The 16052-nt window shown below is 37.0% G+C and overlaps 1 long non-coding RNA gene across 3 annotated transcripts in view; it reads right to left on the bottom strand.

The window, feature by feature from the left end:
* The window catches only part of LOC139592977 (uncharacterized), a 124353-nt gene extending 109313 nt beyond the window's left edge, over positions 1-15040 (bottom strand). The window contains exons 1-3 of one of the 3 annotated variants that reach the window (XR_011680158.1): positions 14905-15040; positions 13528-13635; positions 7705-7749 (exon numbers count right to left, since the gene is read on the bottom strand). This is a non-coding gene — a long non-coding RNA (uncharacterized lncRNA). The remainder of the gene's footprint in view (positions 1-7704; positions 7750-13527; positions 13636-14904) is intronic. The other 2 variants (XR_011680156.1, XR_011680157.1) reach the window with 2 other exon arrangements.
* Between the last annotated feature and the right edge of the window lie 1012 nt (positions 15041-16052).

The raw sequence follows: 16052 nt of genomic DNA, 5'->3' as shown, positions 1-16052 counted from the left end.
AGCAGGTGTGCCAGGTGAACAGAGCAATGCCACTACTTGAGCTGCCTAAACAGTGACGTCTAGTTAAAGCAAGACACTTGGCATGATAGGTCAATCACTGAATTTTAAAAGAGATGTTTTACAGAGATGATTAACATAAAAATATTAACTACTTCGAGCCATTTTAATTTCTTGCTTGAATCTATTATTGATTCATTTAAACTGAAAGGGAAAATGGACTAACTGGTCAAACAAATAAATTTGGTAAAGAGAACTATTGTGGCACCTTGCACATTGAAAAAGCAGCAGAGAACCAGGTTTCCTTTTTCTTTCAATTGCTCGCTTCCCAAAAGAGTCCATTCCTATATCTCTTTCATGAAGGGAAAATTCCAATATCTCAAAACCCTGCAATCTACCTGCATTCTGTTTGTGTCCCCTGAGACCAGTAAAACTTGGATCTGAAGTCAAGCTCAACGAACAACTGCTGCCATAGTGGAAACTGAGGCACCTCCCTACAGCTTTAGTATCATATTCCCAAATTCCTTGCCCACAGACTTCACTAGAAAGCAACCATATTTGTGGTTGCAGACAGCCCAATCACACAGCACAGTTTGCTGCCTGATTCTGCACTGAGCAAAGAGCCTGAGCCCTGATGCACTAGAGCGAATAATGCCCCAAGACTACAGAAAAAAAAAGTCAAGTCTTAGGTAAGTCTGAAACTTCAGTTTCAAGACCTGTGGTGATGTTGCATTCAATACATGACCAAACAGATCAGATTCTGTTAGCACAATGTAATGATGAGTAAACTGAGGTAAAATCCCTTAGGAATAACAAAAAACACAGCATAATTTCAAGTTATAAAAACCTGCCAGAGTTACTCTATCTGTAGGTAACTCTGGACTGACTGAAGATGTCATCGATTACAACAAAGTAATATCTTGGCCTAGTACCATCACAAGTTCCCAACACTTCTAAAACTGCACTGATAGCTTAGCTCACGAGCGCACAGACCAAGCACAAGGGAAAGGTTTCACCCATGCCATGATACTTGAGATGGGCTCTGCAGTTCTGAAGGAGAACCAAGGTCCTCGGACACTCTGCTGACTTAATACATGAAATACCACACTAGCAGTGTGAGAACATACTGTTGACATACAGAGGAGATTGGGTCAGATACGGATTGTATTTGGTCAGTCATTCACAGCACACTGTGCAAGGCTGCACTTTGATATTTACAGGTTACTGGGTCATCTGTAACTTGTGCCTAAGAAAGCAAATCATCCATAGCATGTTGTATGCCAAGGCATGTTGAAATCTGTCATTTCAGTAGTCCTAGCAAATTACATCCACACACTGACAGGACCTATGTCTGGCTGCTACTTCCATCTGTCAATTATATCACCTTCAAAAATATTAAAATGCAGAGTATTTCAGAGACTATGTAAACCAGTGTTAAGATAACACATTTCGTATTAGTCATAAATCATCGAAATATAAAAACAAACCTCAAATAACCACATTTGTAAGAAGATAAATTAGCATTCTCCTAATGAAAAGTAAAATTTCTTGCTCTTTTCTACCTATTTTGAGAGCAGTCCAAAGTCTTCTTCACCTACATCAAAACCAGTATTTTATAGACAATTTAGGACTTAGACAGTTATAGACTTTCTTGCTTATTTTATTAAGTGGTTTCTCAATAATCTACTAGCAGTAATTAACTTTCAATAAGGTCATCAAATCAAGCTCTCTTTCATAAGATTTGGGGAAAAAATGTAGCTATCACAATGTATCAATCTAGCTTCATCCAAATGTGTTTCTAAATGAAAAGAAGATTGAAAATTTAAAAGAAGATCTATAAAGAAGTCCCAAGCTCCCATGAAAATAGGCTTGTTTAATTTCATCTCTTCTCTGGCATCTTCCAGTCTCTCTACCCAAAGAGACTTTGGTTAAGAAACTAATACTGGTAGCAAACACATAGTGCCTCACAACCAGCAGTAATGCTAAGAAAAGCAGCAAAATACTGAGAAATCACTAGACAGTAATGAACTTCAGAAGCCACAGTAACTATTTGGAGATATTAACTTGAGAATTTAGAACATAATATCCTGCACCATAGACCTGACAGTGTCTTAAATTAATGAGAAAATATATCTATAAAATATTTTATTGTGATTTATTCTTCATGGCAGAGTTAGAAGAGTTAATATTTTACAGGAAAACATTAACAGACTTGACTAGAATTATTGTCTCTACTCCCACAAAGTTTAGACCATCTCTATTATAATCACAGAGCAAGCAAAACTTCTTTTTTACCTAAAAAAATACTTTTAAGTGCCCTTGTATGCTATTACAAAGCATAGCTTCCAATAGCCAAACACTTCAGTACAAAATGGCATTTCGGTGGGTGGTCCATAAATCCATCGCTAATCATTATGCTGTAGAATAAAAATCACCGAAGCAATTTCAGTCATATAAAATTAGCTTAAGTATAAAAAAAAACCCTAACTGCATTTTCTCTCAGTATCTTCTCTCATACTTGATCAATGAAATCTTTGAGACAGGGTAGGTTTGCTTTTTTGTATAAAAAAATACTGTGTATGGCACGAGGCAGAACTGCATCCAGATTTATTAAGGAAATTTCCAACTATAAAGCCAGTTTTGTTTACCATTTATTCACTACACTACTATCAATTTCAATCACCCTAAAGGAAGTCTGTTTAGGCATAACAAAATTAACTTTTTGATTTTAGAGACTTAAAGGACATTTCTGTGAATAACATTTCTTTAAAAAAAAATGTTTTTGCTCAAGCAAAGCACAATTAATGTCAACTAATTTTTAGTATTTTTTACAATACTGACATGCTCCTAAATAACAAGTTGGCCAGAAGAACTAAACCATTTAAAAGGCAAATCTGATTTACAAGTAGAAAACTGTTTCTTGTTCATTCATCATCAGACCAAGTTAAACTCTAAGTCTCTGTTTCTGTGTGAAATGCTACTGAGGAACAAATAACACAATGAAGATCCATGCAAAACTATAATATTAAATTCCTTTTGTTTGCTTTTTACAAATGAAAAGCATATCAAGCACCCCCAGAGTGTAGTTCATGAAAATAGACTCTTGCTTTCTGTGTGTGAATTCCTAGGGAAGATGTCATTTTCCAAAAACCATGTATGCACTACTCTTTTCTGCAGGAGACTTTTGACAACATTTTTCATTGTATGAGGCAAGAACAGTATAGTAACCTCCCATGAGTGTCACAGGTAATAGTTAAAATTTGAAGAACATCTTATCTGTGCATTTCTGCTTTTGACAATTGCCTCTTCAAAAAACTCCATCAGCTGAGGACAATACGAGGTGTTTGTACACAGATCTAGCAAGACAAAATAAAAGAAGATCTTCTGCAAGTTGTATTCTTTTCTAAAATGAAAGGGAAGAATACCCAGCTGTAGTCTTAAGCCATGAGAGAGATGAGTGAGATAATATAATAGCTGAGTTTTGCAAGACACAAAAAAAAGGACAGTGATTTTTACGATTTCTAACAATTCCACAGTAGACAGTAAGCTCAACACAAAGGAGGGTGTGATTAAAACTCCTTAATCACCTTGACTTGTTCATTTGCATTTCTTATCATTAAAAGCACCTTTGACTTCTATTGCTTTTGTTTCTCCAAGAAGAAACAGTTTTGCAAGTTGAATTGAAGCAGGGGCTGTGGCTGTGGAGCTGAGGTCCTAACATGAAGCACTGATGAAAGCATAGCTGATGAGCATCACTGAAGGATACTGGGCTGCTTCCCTGTGCTAACAGGACACTGCTGGCTCCAGATGTGAACTGGGTCTCCAAAGCCCTGCTCTGCCATGCAAAAAAGCGTGACTGGACCACAGGCAGGGATCTCCAGAATCATACTTCATAATGTAACTCTGTGAAGTAAAAGGCACCCCAGAAGTGAATTGTTTACCTCAAAACCCAAAGGTATTTGAAAACTAATTTTAGATTAGTTCAGAGGTAAAATGGAAAGGAAAACTGCTTGTGGTTGGAAAACAGTAAACAGAAATTCTGGAAAAGAAAGTCACAAGTCCTTTCTCTGTTTTTTCCTGACCAAAGTTAGGCTTAGGCTAGGGGCAGAACAGCTTGGGAGAAATACAGCAAATTTTCTCCCCTTTTTTTCATGATGATTTGTGGATGACCAGAGGAGCTAAAGCATTCCTTACAACAGACATCACTGGGTGCAACTCTCCCATAAAAGGACCCAATCCAGAGACTTTGCAGAGACCATACTAACACACAGCTGTACATCATTATTTCTGAATCCACTGTTTTGCTTCTTCTTTGTTTTAAGACAACAGAAATGCTAATTTAGGTCAATAACCCAGATATGTTAGAACATATGTTAGAACATATGTTAGAAAGTCTTGATAGGCCAAAATCTACCAGATACACAATTTTATTCAAATAGCATGATAAAACTGTGATAATGTTTATCCATTTCCTTTCAACTTCTTTAGCTTTTTAAAACATCAGCCTTTACCAGCTTCTTTGAACCAAGTGTTGCCTACCTACATTTAATTTTCAACATTTCTCCAAGTTGCTTGCAGCCACAAACCATTTCAGTGGAAAACACCAATTAATATCTCTGAAGTCTTTACGAAGTGTGCTGATGAAATGTGTACAAGTACAAGCACACACAGTGTAAGGTACAACAACCTGTCCTGGAGCATCCTTAGCACATCCTTAGACATCCTTAGGATGTCTAATGAAGAAGAGAAATATTCCATGGTCCAGAGATGCCTTTTCCATATTCCAGCAGTATACTGCTGATAACTGAGAACACACAGCCCTGATTCTAGGACGGCACAGGAACTGCCTTTTTCTCCCCAAGGAGATTTTTCACGTTACACATTGTCGGCCATCTAAATCCTGTGACTGAGAAACTGTGAACTGGAAGGTTTAATTCTACACTATGGAGTAAAGCCAAGTAAACAGCTAAGGACAGTCCAACCACCCACTAAACACCTCTGCCTGCTGCTCCTGGCATGTGCCACAGGCAGCATGGTAGCCCTCAGCAACAGGATAGATGCTCACAGTTTCAAGAGCAAACCTAGGAGGAACAAACCACTGCCTCAACCACAACCCCAGGCTGTTTTTTTACTGAGGATTTTTTGCACACTCTGACCACCTAACACTAACATGAAACATTTTAACATGGAAGAGCAAACTTCATTTCTAAATGAGTAAGGTAAAAAAAACCCTGAAGTTTTAGGCCTGGTATTTTATCCTTTGCTTGGGCTAGGAAAAAATAAAATACACTATAGAGTATTTGGAGCTAGTGTTTTGAAGATCACTGAGCAAGGCTGGCCAATTCCACTTTTCCTTACCTTCATGTTTAAGACTTGTCCACTGTAAGCACATGAAAATATTTAGGAGGAATGCTTTTGACATCTGACAGAGGACAGATGTGCTGGATACTTTTTACCTGGCAACATTCCCTTTCTCTTAGCAACAAAAAGAAGAGCAAAGCTATTTCAGAGAGGAAAGAGTACAGACATGAAAAGTGAAAACAGCACTTCCCAGTGTCAGTAGATCCTTTAGTTTGGATGATGAAAAAAATAGATCTTAAACAGCAAACACAAGTTTTATTGTACAGCTCTAAGAGCCATGGCTGCTTTAGATCTCTACAGCACTGGCAATGTAGGAACCCCTAGCTGTGTTCATTTGTGGACATCAACATAAAAAGAATGTTAAAAATAAACTTACAGCTAACCATTTAATTAGTGCATTCTATCTGCAGCTCTAATGAGCCTTTGATTTCAGGAATGGTTGCATGTGTCATAAACACTTATCCTGGGCACTTGAAATGTCCATGGGGAAAAAAAGAAAGTTGTTATTTTTCCCATTTCTGTGATCCCAAAAGTTCTAATACTGCATCTGTGTGACAGCTCTGAAAAAATCATTTTCTGGGTCCAAGCAAACTACACTCTGCTACTTTAATAATTACTTTTTAAACAGGACCTTAGCATAAAATTTAAAGAAAACTAAAACCATGTTTCCCTCAATTTTCCTCCCCACTCCTAGTTATCCATCCCTTAATTACATCTCGCTTCATCTTATAACACCCTCTAGCCAGGACCAATCTTCCTGCACTAAGGGTACACATTTTTCTGTGCTGATTCCTGGGATGTTCAGGCCAGCAGAACAGCACTACCCCTATTCCATTTGTATGGTCATATGGGTGACTCAGGCACCTAAGTTTTGGGTTGAGCCTCACTTTTTGATTTTAAATGTGTGTACTAATTAAATGTGCTCCTGGAGTGTCAGCTGTCCTTCAGCTCTGTCCTGGATCTCACTAGAGCAACTTGCTAAAATCCTGAAATGCTGTCTAGCCTTTCAAAAGAACAGAAGAGGATTCAAGAGCTGCCCAAGATATGCAGGTGATGGGGAGTGGGGCAGAGCAAAAAATCCTTCTCCTAGGTATGCAGTGATAGGACAAGGGGGATCGGCTTTAAAGCGAAGGAGGGTATGTTTAGATTAGATATTAGGAAGAAATTCTTGACTGTGAGGGTGGTGAGGCCCTGGAACAGGTCCTCACTTGTTTTCTTTTCATCCAGAGAAACTGTGGATGCCCCATCCCTAGAAGTGTTCAAGGACAGGTTGGATGGTGCTCAGAGCAACCTCATCTAGTAGGTGTTCCTGCCCATGGGAAATTGGAAGGAGATGCTGTTTAAGGGTCCTTTAAAACACCATTTTATGATTATAAGGGAAGTCAAATATTTTTAAGCCTAGTCCATTTGAAACTAACCCCAGGCATAAGGCTGTCTCTGTGTTTGTCTCCCAAGACATTTCTAACTTCATTGCTACATTTTATTCCAAATGACAAAAAACCTCTTACCAGCCATTATACTCCTACAGCTTTTTACAAAGTAGGTACCTAAGCAGTGAAAAGAGATTTCACAGACTAAAGCAGATCAACTTTTCCATGGTACAAGAAATATTTTTTTGAAAGTCAGAGGAAAATACTTTTTTGGAAGTCAGAGGAAAATCCAAAGTATTTGTGATGCATCTGTGTAGTAAAAATTATCTTCAAAAACCTCATTCCAAGTGTGGTGTATCTTGATTTCCCATGTATTTTTATCTTGTAGATACATTTTTCTGTTGTCTGAGAATGCATTTTGTGACTGATCACAAATACTTTGGAAGACCAAAATACAAGTAGCATTTTAGTTAAGTTTTTTATTTTTTTATTATCATATTGATTAACATCTAGAAAGTCCCAGAAGAAAATCTAGAAAAACACAGAGATACAAACACTGGTCAATATCAGAGGCAAAGGACTGCTAGGATGAGGAGAAAAGGAAAAAAAAAAAAAATCTCTCTGCAACTCTTTGTAACTGGCTGGCACTGCAAATGCACTGGCACTTTTTTCTTCTGTCCAACAGCTTGCACAAATTCTGAAGGAGTAAATGTAACTACTAGCTAAAAATTACCTCTTGTTCCATTACTCATGCCTTGGAATAGAAACAAAAATGTGGACTCAGAAATCAGATTTTTTAGCAAGACTCTGACTGTTTTTACAACTTTACTTTCCTACCTATTCTGTGGATGTAACGGCTACAGTTAGGTCCCTTCATCAGCCAAAATTGGCAGAAATACCTGAAAGAACATTGTGCTTCATTCTACTGGAATCCCATTTTATATTTACCAGAATCATTTGTATTCCACAGACTTACATTTTCCCTTATGTGTCCCAGCTACCCAACAAGTGAGGGAAACACCTGCATAGTAAACAAGAGTGAGTGAGACAACAAGGATAAGCACCACTGCCCTCTCCAGAAAAGCCAGCAGCAGATGACAAGCAGACAAAACACAGGGGTTAGCTGTCAGAAGAAAATAAGAGAGGGGAGAGAGACTTTGTTTCTTGAACTGCAGATTTCTACAAGTGTTAACTTGATTTTTAAAGAAACATTTATTTTATTTGTATGTGGCAGAGATTTAGAGTTGTTGCATGTCAAGTCAGATGAACTTAGGTAACACCACGCACAAAAAAACACCAGGACATTCTGACCTAAAAGTTGTCACTTCTTACACTTGGGAATCTTTTTTACTTATCTGGTATTTCATTTAGGAATGTCACTGACCCCCTTTAGTGTCTTAATATTAACTTAGGATCTGCTTTTATACAGTGGTTATGGACCATTGGTGCTGGCCTGCAAATCACATCAACATTTGTCTTACGCGTTAAAGGCTTTTATGTTTCCTCATGCAAGATCAAATGAAAAGGACAGAAAAAGCAATTCAGAGGATATGCAAGTAGAAATATGAACAAATACAAATTTGCATCTTAATAACTTTGAGATACTGAGCTCAGCATAACTGTTTGCATTACTTGCTCTGTGTAACTCCTTACTTTATGCACCTTACCCACTCATTTAAAATCCATTATCAGATACAGAAAAGTAAGTGGGGGAAATATTTTCTGAGGACTTAGCTTTAACAATTCTTGTAAGATATTTCACAAGTTTTTATACATCAATTATATGTCTGGGCCTAAAAGATAAAACAGATAAGTGTTTGCCATATGATATGATAGCAAAAAAACTCATGCAAACAAACAAATAAAGCAATCAAAACCCCCAGCTTCTTGTTATGAGAGAATTGGATGTATAAATAGTGACACAGTCACCTTCATAGAGAATGTATACAGCATGTATTATTTCTACAAATAGTCATGCATATGTGCTGTCCATGTCAGGGCCTCTCTATCAAAAACAAAGGGAGAAAATTAAGAAACATTTAAAAGTGCAACAGAAATTCAAAGGCAAAAGACAACCTGCTTAAGAAGGGAGCAGAATCAATTAATAGAAAGACAGCTTAACTAAACTGGTTGAATTTATATACTCTGAATATAAATGTGCAAACAGTGTTATTCAGAGTGGGAAGATAAATTGTGGGAAGATAAGGAACTAACTATGCCCACAATTTCCCCACTTGTTTCTTAAAAAATGAAGTTTTGAAATAAAAACTATTTCACATGCTTGTTTCCATCCACAACAAAAAAGATCCTTTTTATAAGGTTATGTTACACCTTTTTCACTCTAAAAGAGAATGCAGCTCAGTAAAAGAAACAGAAGTTTATTATCAAATAAATTTAAAGACTTATCCCTAACCTTCAAAAATTTCAGAAATACTCTTTTTACCTTATTGAAGCATTACAAAGAGACCCATAACAGAGATCTTATCTGTTTTCATTCTCCTGTTTCTCCTCAAATCTGTTTGCTTTATCAGATCAGCAAACCGCAGGGCATTCTCTATCTTATCTCTCATGATAAAGATTACAGACATAGCATGAATTAATGTCAGCCTAAAAATTGTCCAACTTCTACTTAAAGAATATCACAGTTCTGTAAATGAACTTTTTTCCTTTTTATTCATTAATTTTTTGTTATTAGGTAGAAGAATTTTACCTTTTATTTAGAAACATGCAGTTATATATCTTCCATGTAGTATATTTTCTAAGAAAGGTCTTGCTCAATAAGAAAAAAAAAAAATCTTTAGAAAATACCCTAAGTAATCATCTGCTTAATGTAGAAATCCATAATTTATTACTTCAAAGATACATTTTGAAAGTTTCAATCATGAGAATGGACTTTCACATCAATGAGTTTCCATGAAATTTACAGGTTTATATCTCTTTTTTCTAGTTTATAACTGGGCAAACTCCATTCCTTATATATTTAAACCAACTTTACATATAAACAACTTGAAACCATGATGGTTTTTTTAGCTTGCAGAGAAATTTTTTAGTTCAGCTGCCTTAGAGGATTAAGAACAAAATCAAAGCAGAATCAGGCTCTTCCTCTTTATGAAACATAGCAGGATATTTTAACCTATCATGAAAATGGATGATGGCTCTCAAATAAAAGACACAACCTACACTATATTTTCATATTGCAATATATGGTAGGGATAATTCATGCTATTAATGTCGATGCCTTAGCGTAAGAATAGAAGCCTCCAGGGCGATGATCGTTGGTTTCCCCGAGTTGTCAGAGTTGATGAGAGCCACCCGAAAGTGATTATCCCCTTGATTGCCTCTATCAAGATAGTCATCGCCCCGCCATCCTGATACATCTGAATAAACGGCTCCTCCAGAGCCGATTGACACCAACGACACACCTGGATGAGGCTTTTGCACCTCTGCACATGGAAAGCAACAGTGATGCATGTGAAGAGACACAAAGAAAATTCGGTCATCTTTGCCTCGGGCAGAATAAACTGCATAAAACCTCGCTGCATGGAGCCGCGAGCGTGAACTGGGGAGACTCTGACACTCGGAGGTCAGATCTGTGTTCACCCGGCACCGATCCCGGGTTCGACGCTGTCTCTTTGGCTGTGGTGGTTTCGAAGACCGAACTTCGGTCTCACAGACAAATTAATAAACTTTCGCTAAATTTTTGATAATTTTGGCTCACGATTTGATAATTTATAACAATATGCAATAAAAAGCAGGATTTTGTAATGCTCACCAAAGCAGCATCTGGTAAACTAATGACAAAACTGATAAGGGAAAAAGCCTTTTATGTCCAACAGTGAAAAGTATGAATCAAAACCAAGAAACAACATCCAAAAAGCTTAAAAAAAATTCTGCCTTTATAATTGCAGCAATCCTTTGAAATTTTATCGGGTGTTTTCTTAAGGGCATTTTAATGTTATTTCAAATAATTGATTGGGCATTTCATCTGTGCACAATGCTTATAAAAACGTGGAATAAAAGACAAAGGGAGGTGATTTTTATATGCAAATGACTCACTGATATGATAAATTTGCCAATTAATCAATATCTTTGTAATGCCCCCATCTGGTGGCCAGGTGAGAGAGAGATTTTTCCTCACCCAGGTAAGAGATGCTGGATGGGCCAGTATGTATATATAAATATATAAAAATATAAAAATATAAAAAGATATATATATATATCTGCACAGAAGTGCCCTTATTCCCTATTCTTCTATCTGAAAGCCTTTTAAAAAGATGATTAAGCCAAGGGGTTTTTACAACTCAGTCTACCTGTGAACCACCCAGCTCCTTCCCACTCACTGATATCCACCACAAGTTTCAAGAGGAGATGGAAAATGTCTCATAGAATAGCTGCCCAGTATGGTCAGAGGAAGACAGCTTTCTTAGGAAATGGGGTTGACTTGGGCCAGAAAGGGTTTCATCTGCCCAGTACCAGGGTTTCATCTGCCCAGCAGAGTAAACCCAACCGAGGGGTAGCTGCCCTATTCTTTCATGGTTTTAAGCGTGACCAGGCAGAGATCTGTGCTATCTGCATACCAGAGATCTGACAAAAAATAGCCTGCCCCACTCACTGGAAATAAAGCATATTCCAGGGTGGGGAAATTTTATTTTTTTGAGGCTGGGCAGACTACGTCTCAGGTCTCCAGTTCAGGTGAACTAAAGTTTGTGACACCCAGCTTGTGACTGGAAAGTCTCAGTAAAAGGATGATCACCAGTTGTATTTAATCAGCTAAATAAGCAATGCCTCTGTGATCTTCCCTTGTGAATCTGAGTCATCACAGAAAAAAAACTAACACAGAAACTCCAAATTCTTTTAAATGTAGATTTGTTTCTACTAATTTCAAGGGCATTAATTTTTAAGCTTTTCTAAAAGACAGATCATTTTGCGGTCACATGTCAGCCAGCTCTAAAAAAACTAAGGAATAGTACAACACTTATCACTGAAAAGACACAATGCATCTGCATCAGCATTTTCTAAATTGCCAGTATTGTAAATTTAACTCAAAAGACTTTCAATTTCTCAGTTCCCTTAACCCCTCAGTTTCTTTTTTGACTAATCTCTTTTGATAGTAGCTCAGAAACTCAAACCCAAGGTTTGTTTACATTTGGTCATTCAAATATAGAGCTTAGGTAAGTGGCAAACTTTCCAAAAAGGAAGGAGCTCTTGCAGAATTGATTTTTCAATTGTTTCTGGTTTACAGTCTTTTTCAAGACTCATAAGGTTCTGAGACACATGGCATGAATAAAATCCCTTCCAACATTACAGATAAACAGAGGCTCCAGGCAGTGTCTGACCATGGATTAGATGCTTATCATACTAAAATAAATAAAATTACCTAGATTGCAAGGCTTCCAGCAAAAAGATGTTTTACCCATTCTCATGCTGTACTGATGTAACTCACCTGTCAGACTGAATAAATGAATGGAATTAAATCTACTTTATTGCAGGAAACAAACATGAAAAGAAAAGGTGATGAGAGGTTACAATTACTCAGTCTGTAACTGTTTACTGTTTTTGGAAACTAAAACTGCAGCAAGGGAAAGAGACCTGGCAAGCAGAGGAGTACAGCTTTCTGAATTGGTTAAACTAATCTCTGCATTGTTTTCAATTCTAAAGTAAGGATGATAAGAAATGGAAACAATAGTAATAAAATATCAAGGAGGGATTAGTTGTAGTTCATATAGTTATCATTATATTAGTAATAATGAGCTGTGTTTGTCTTCCATGATTTCAGCTGCCTTTTGAGATATTCTGATGTTGTTTGAGATGTTTGAGATGTTGTTAATTTGAAGTTAGTTGCACATAACAAGGTCAAAGCTCTGCCTCCCATCTCTTAGGTAGATAAATTCTATTTAACATTCCCAAAAAAAAGTAAAACTACTGGTGTCAAACACTGACACTGATCTTCACAGCACATACTTAGCTGCTAATAGATTTTTAAGAACAAACATTTCCTCCTAAGAATTTGGTTTCAGGCTTTTGTTCACAAAAGCCCCCTGTTTTATCTGCCATAACATCAGCTTATAGGGACCTGATGGTTTGCTGTAGTATGCTTATAGTAAGCATATTACATTTCTAGTACTGTCTAGAATAAATAACCCTGAGTTTCAAATTTGAGAAATATTCCATCTCTAAATTGATACCTTGTAAACTGAAATATTAAAACAAGTTCTCTGGTTCACAGGAAAGAAAATCTTTACAAATCCAACATACTTCTTCTATGGAAAGAAAAAAAACCCCACAAACAAAAACACCACCACACAAAAAACTACACTAGCAGTTTAGGAAAAGTCCCCAGAAAAGAGGAGTATGCAAAAGTAAAGTTATTTCAAGATTAGGATCTTTGGCTAAGCTATGTAAATCCTTGCCTGAATCATAGTTAAAAAAATAGCTGAAATATATAGAAAATCTTGTGTTAGTGTTTCAGGAGATAACTCACTGGCTTTGTAAAAAAAATATATATTAGCACTGATTCATCAGCTTTTATTAGGATTGATATAATTCTGATAAGAAATGCAATAATTTTGAAGAAAAAGTTTTAATTAAATTTCCAATTGATTTTTATTTTGGTTTTTGGTTTTTTTAAAAGAAATTTATGTCTATGGAAACTTTTGATTCTGTAAAGAAAATTGTCTTTGTTGCTTGCTTCAAAATACAAAATTATGCCAACTGTAGCAATTGCGCAAGGAAATCCAGAGAGTTTGTCTCCACAAAGGCAAAAGAAATGACACAAAGCCACATTGCTGTGACTGAGAACCTGGTTGCAGTTACGTCTCCAATCAGACCAATGCTCTGCACCTGCTCCTGCTGAGAAGTCAAGGCAAATCTCCGGCTTCAATATAAGATGCTGGTGCTCCCATGCTTCCTGGTGCAAATTTAAATACAAGGAAGAATGAGTGGATTAGATAATAAATTGAAGGAGATCTCCACAGAACATCCAAATCAGTCTCATACTCAAAGAAGAGTCCACCACCAGATTTGATTCAGCTGTTCAGGTCCGTACACAATTATGGACTCTGGCTGTGTCCAGGGATATTTATCAATCATTTTATCTCATGGGATGGATATTCCATCAAGTGAGTGCTGGATCCTGGAGTTAATCTAATTCAGACATCCATAATACAGTGCCTGGAAACAACCAGGAAAACTCATGTTTGACGAGCAATCCAAGAAGGCAAGGCAAGGCATCTAATCATGGATGTTTCTGAACCCAAGGGCTTCCCTGAACACAGATATCCGTAGATGCTTCAGAAGTGAAGGAAAGCCAGAATGTTTGATGTTTAGAATCTTATAATTTTCCACAAATCTTCACTAGAAAACTCACAACCAGTGGCACATAGTCCCTTCTGAACAAAGTAATATTTTCCCATTAGACATTCAGAGAAATTAAAGCTTGCATTTTAGTAAATGTGCATTTCTATCTCTGCAGTGTCTCCTCAGCAGCAATGCTGACACTTGATAGCCAAGAATGCTTTATTTATTTAATAAAGGTATACAGAAATGAAAAAAATCTCAGCCAGTGAAGCCAAGGAAATGCAACAATTAGGGTAACTCTCCTTCCAAGCTCAGCATGCTTAGCTAATATTATGACACAAAAATAGAGAGGTAAAGACAAACCTTACTGCAAGATTATAACTACAACAAGACATTGGAACCTACAGTTTAGAAAAATGTGTCAAAATTCTCATAACATATATATAAGTTTTAGCCAATTTTTCTTTAGAAAAAAGAAGATCAACATCAGTATTCACTCTATTATTAGGCCATTTTTTGTACTACATAGTGATGAACTGAATCATATGGTATTGTTTCATTTTGACCTCCAAATCTCTCCTTCCAGCTCTAAGATCAATCTTCCAATTTTCAAGTTTATGCAGTCATTCAAGCATTCCATATGCTGACCCATACTCTTGCCAAGAGAGATGGCTTGCAAATACTCTGAAGTTAGCATTTCATTTTTTCAGATCAGCATTCCTTTGCCCACAAAAGAAATAAACAGTGTGGGTCCATGCAGGAGGGCCCACAAGTCTTCAGGCAGCTTAAACATGCAAAAGCTTCATAATGTTGTTAATTTAATATCCCATTCTGAGGTTGGCATCTGAGCAGTTATTTACTGCAGTTAAGTAACACTCACCTCTAAGAATGGACAGTGGTCCCCTTCTGGAATTGAAAACTGCCTTTAGCATCCATTAATAGGGTTGAAGACCCAAGGCCACATAGTCTGGGTTTAACAGAACATTCTGCTTCATCTTCCAACACTCTCAAGCCGTAGCAAGTTTTCTGATATAAAATAAAACTTCTGCATTACCATATAGCTTTTTCACCCACCCACAGTAAACGGTTCAAGGCCAGACTCTTAAGAACTTTGCTATTTTTCTCCCCATAAATTGTGAAACTTGCAATGATGAATAACAATCTGCTTCCACACCTCTCTGCTGCACAGCCTCCTTCACCGAGGCAAAACTTTCCAAGCAATTCTCAGGACTATAAAGTCACCCTGTGACTCTCTAATGTGACCAAAGAGCAGAAATTTGGACAGCACTCCAAGTCAAGTTGGGCTTGTTTTGTCTGTTAGAGATTTTTTTTAAATCCTTGTCAGCTGCTTTCAGCACCATCAGAACTTTACTAAAACATGCTAACAGACTCATTCTCTGCTTAAGGATCTCTGCAAGCCTCAGAACAAGGTGTTTTATTGGCTGTATTAAAAATTCCTACTAAACACTCTGTGACAGTTGTTTCACTTCAACATACGAGCAACTTTACTGATCTTGTATGAAGTTCTCACATATTGGTCAAAAAGGATTTTCCTTACATTTCCTTACAAAATGATTATTTTGACCATGCTTTTCAAGCAGGGTTATATAAGTAATGCAACCCCCTGCAAACCATAAAATAGAGGATTTCCATCCCTTGACAAAATATTAGAGAACCAGGAAAAGATTGGGAATCTGATAGTAAGCAGACCAGAGACCAGTGAGGCAAAAGGCTATTCCCTTTGATATTCAACACCACACCATTTCAAAGGAGATTGACAAATCAAGTTTAAAAAAATCCCCCAAGGAAAAGGACATCAGCACAGACAACTGACAGAGCAGTTGCTTCAGACATGAGAAAAAAGACTGAAAGTTGGGGCTTCCGAGAGAAAGTTATTTTTACTGGTTTCTCCAGCTGCTTATTTCCATGTCTCCACCAGAGAAATAGCCTGGATGTGGTTATTTCTTTACATCCCTATTGCCCTGTTAATTTATAGTTTTACTGACATTCATAACATCCAATGATGCT

This window comes from Agelaius tricolor, unplaced genomic scaffold (assembly GCF_023055355.1).
Source record: "Agelaius tricolor isolate 1412-34295 unplaced genomic scaffold, bAgeTri1.0.p SCAF_9, whole genome shotgun sequence".
NCBI lineage: Eukaryota > Metazoa > Chordata > Aves > Passeriformes > Icteridae > Agelaius > Agelaius tricolor.
This window is presented reverse-complemented; position numbering and strand designations above follow the sequence as displayed.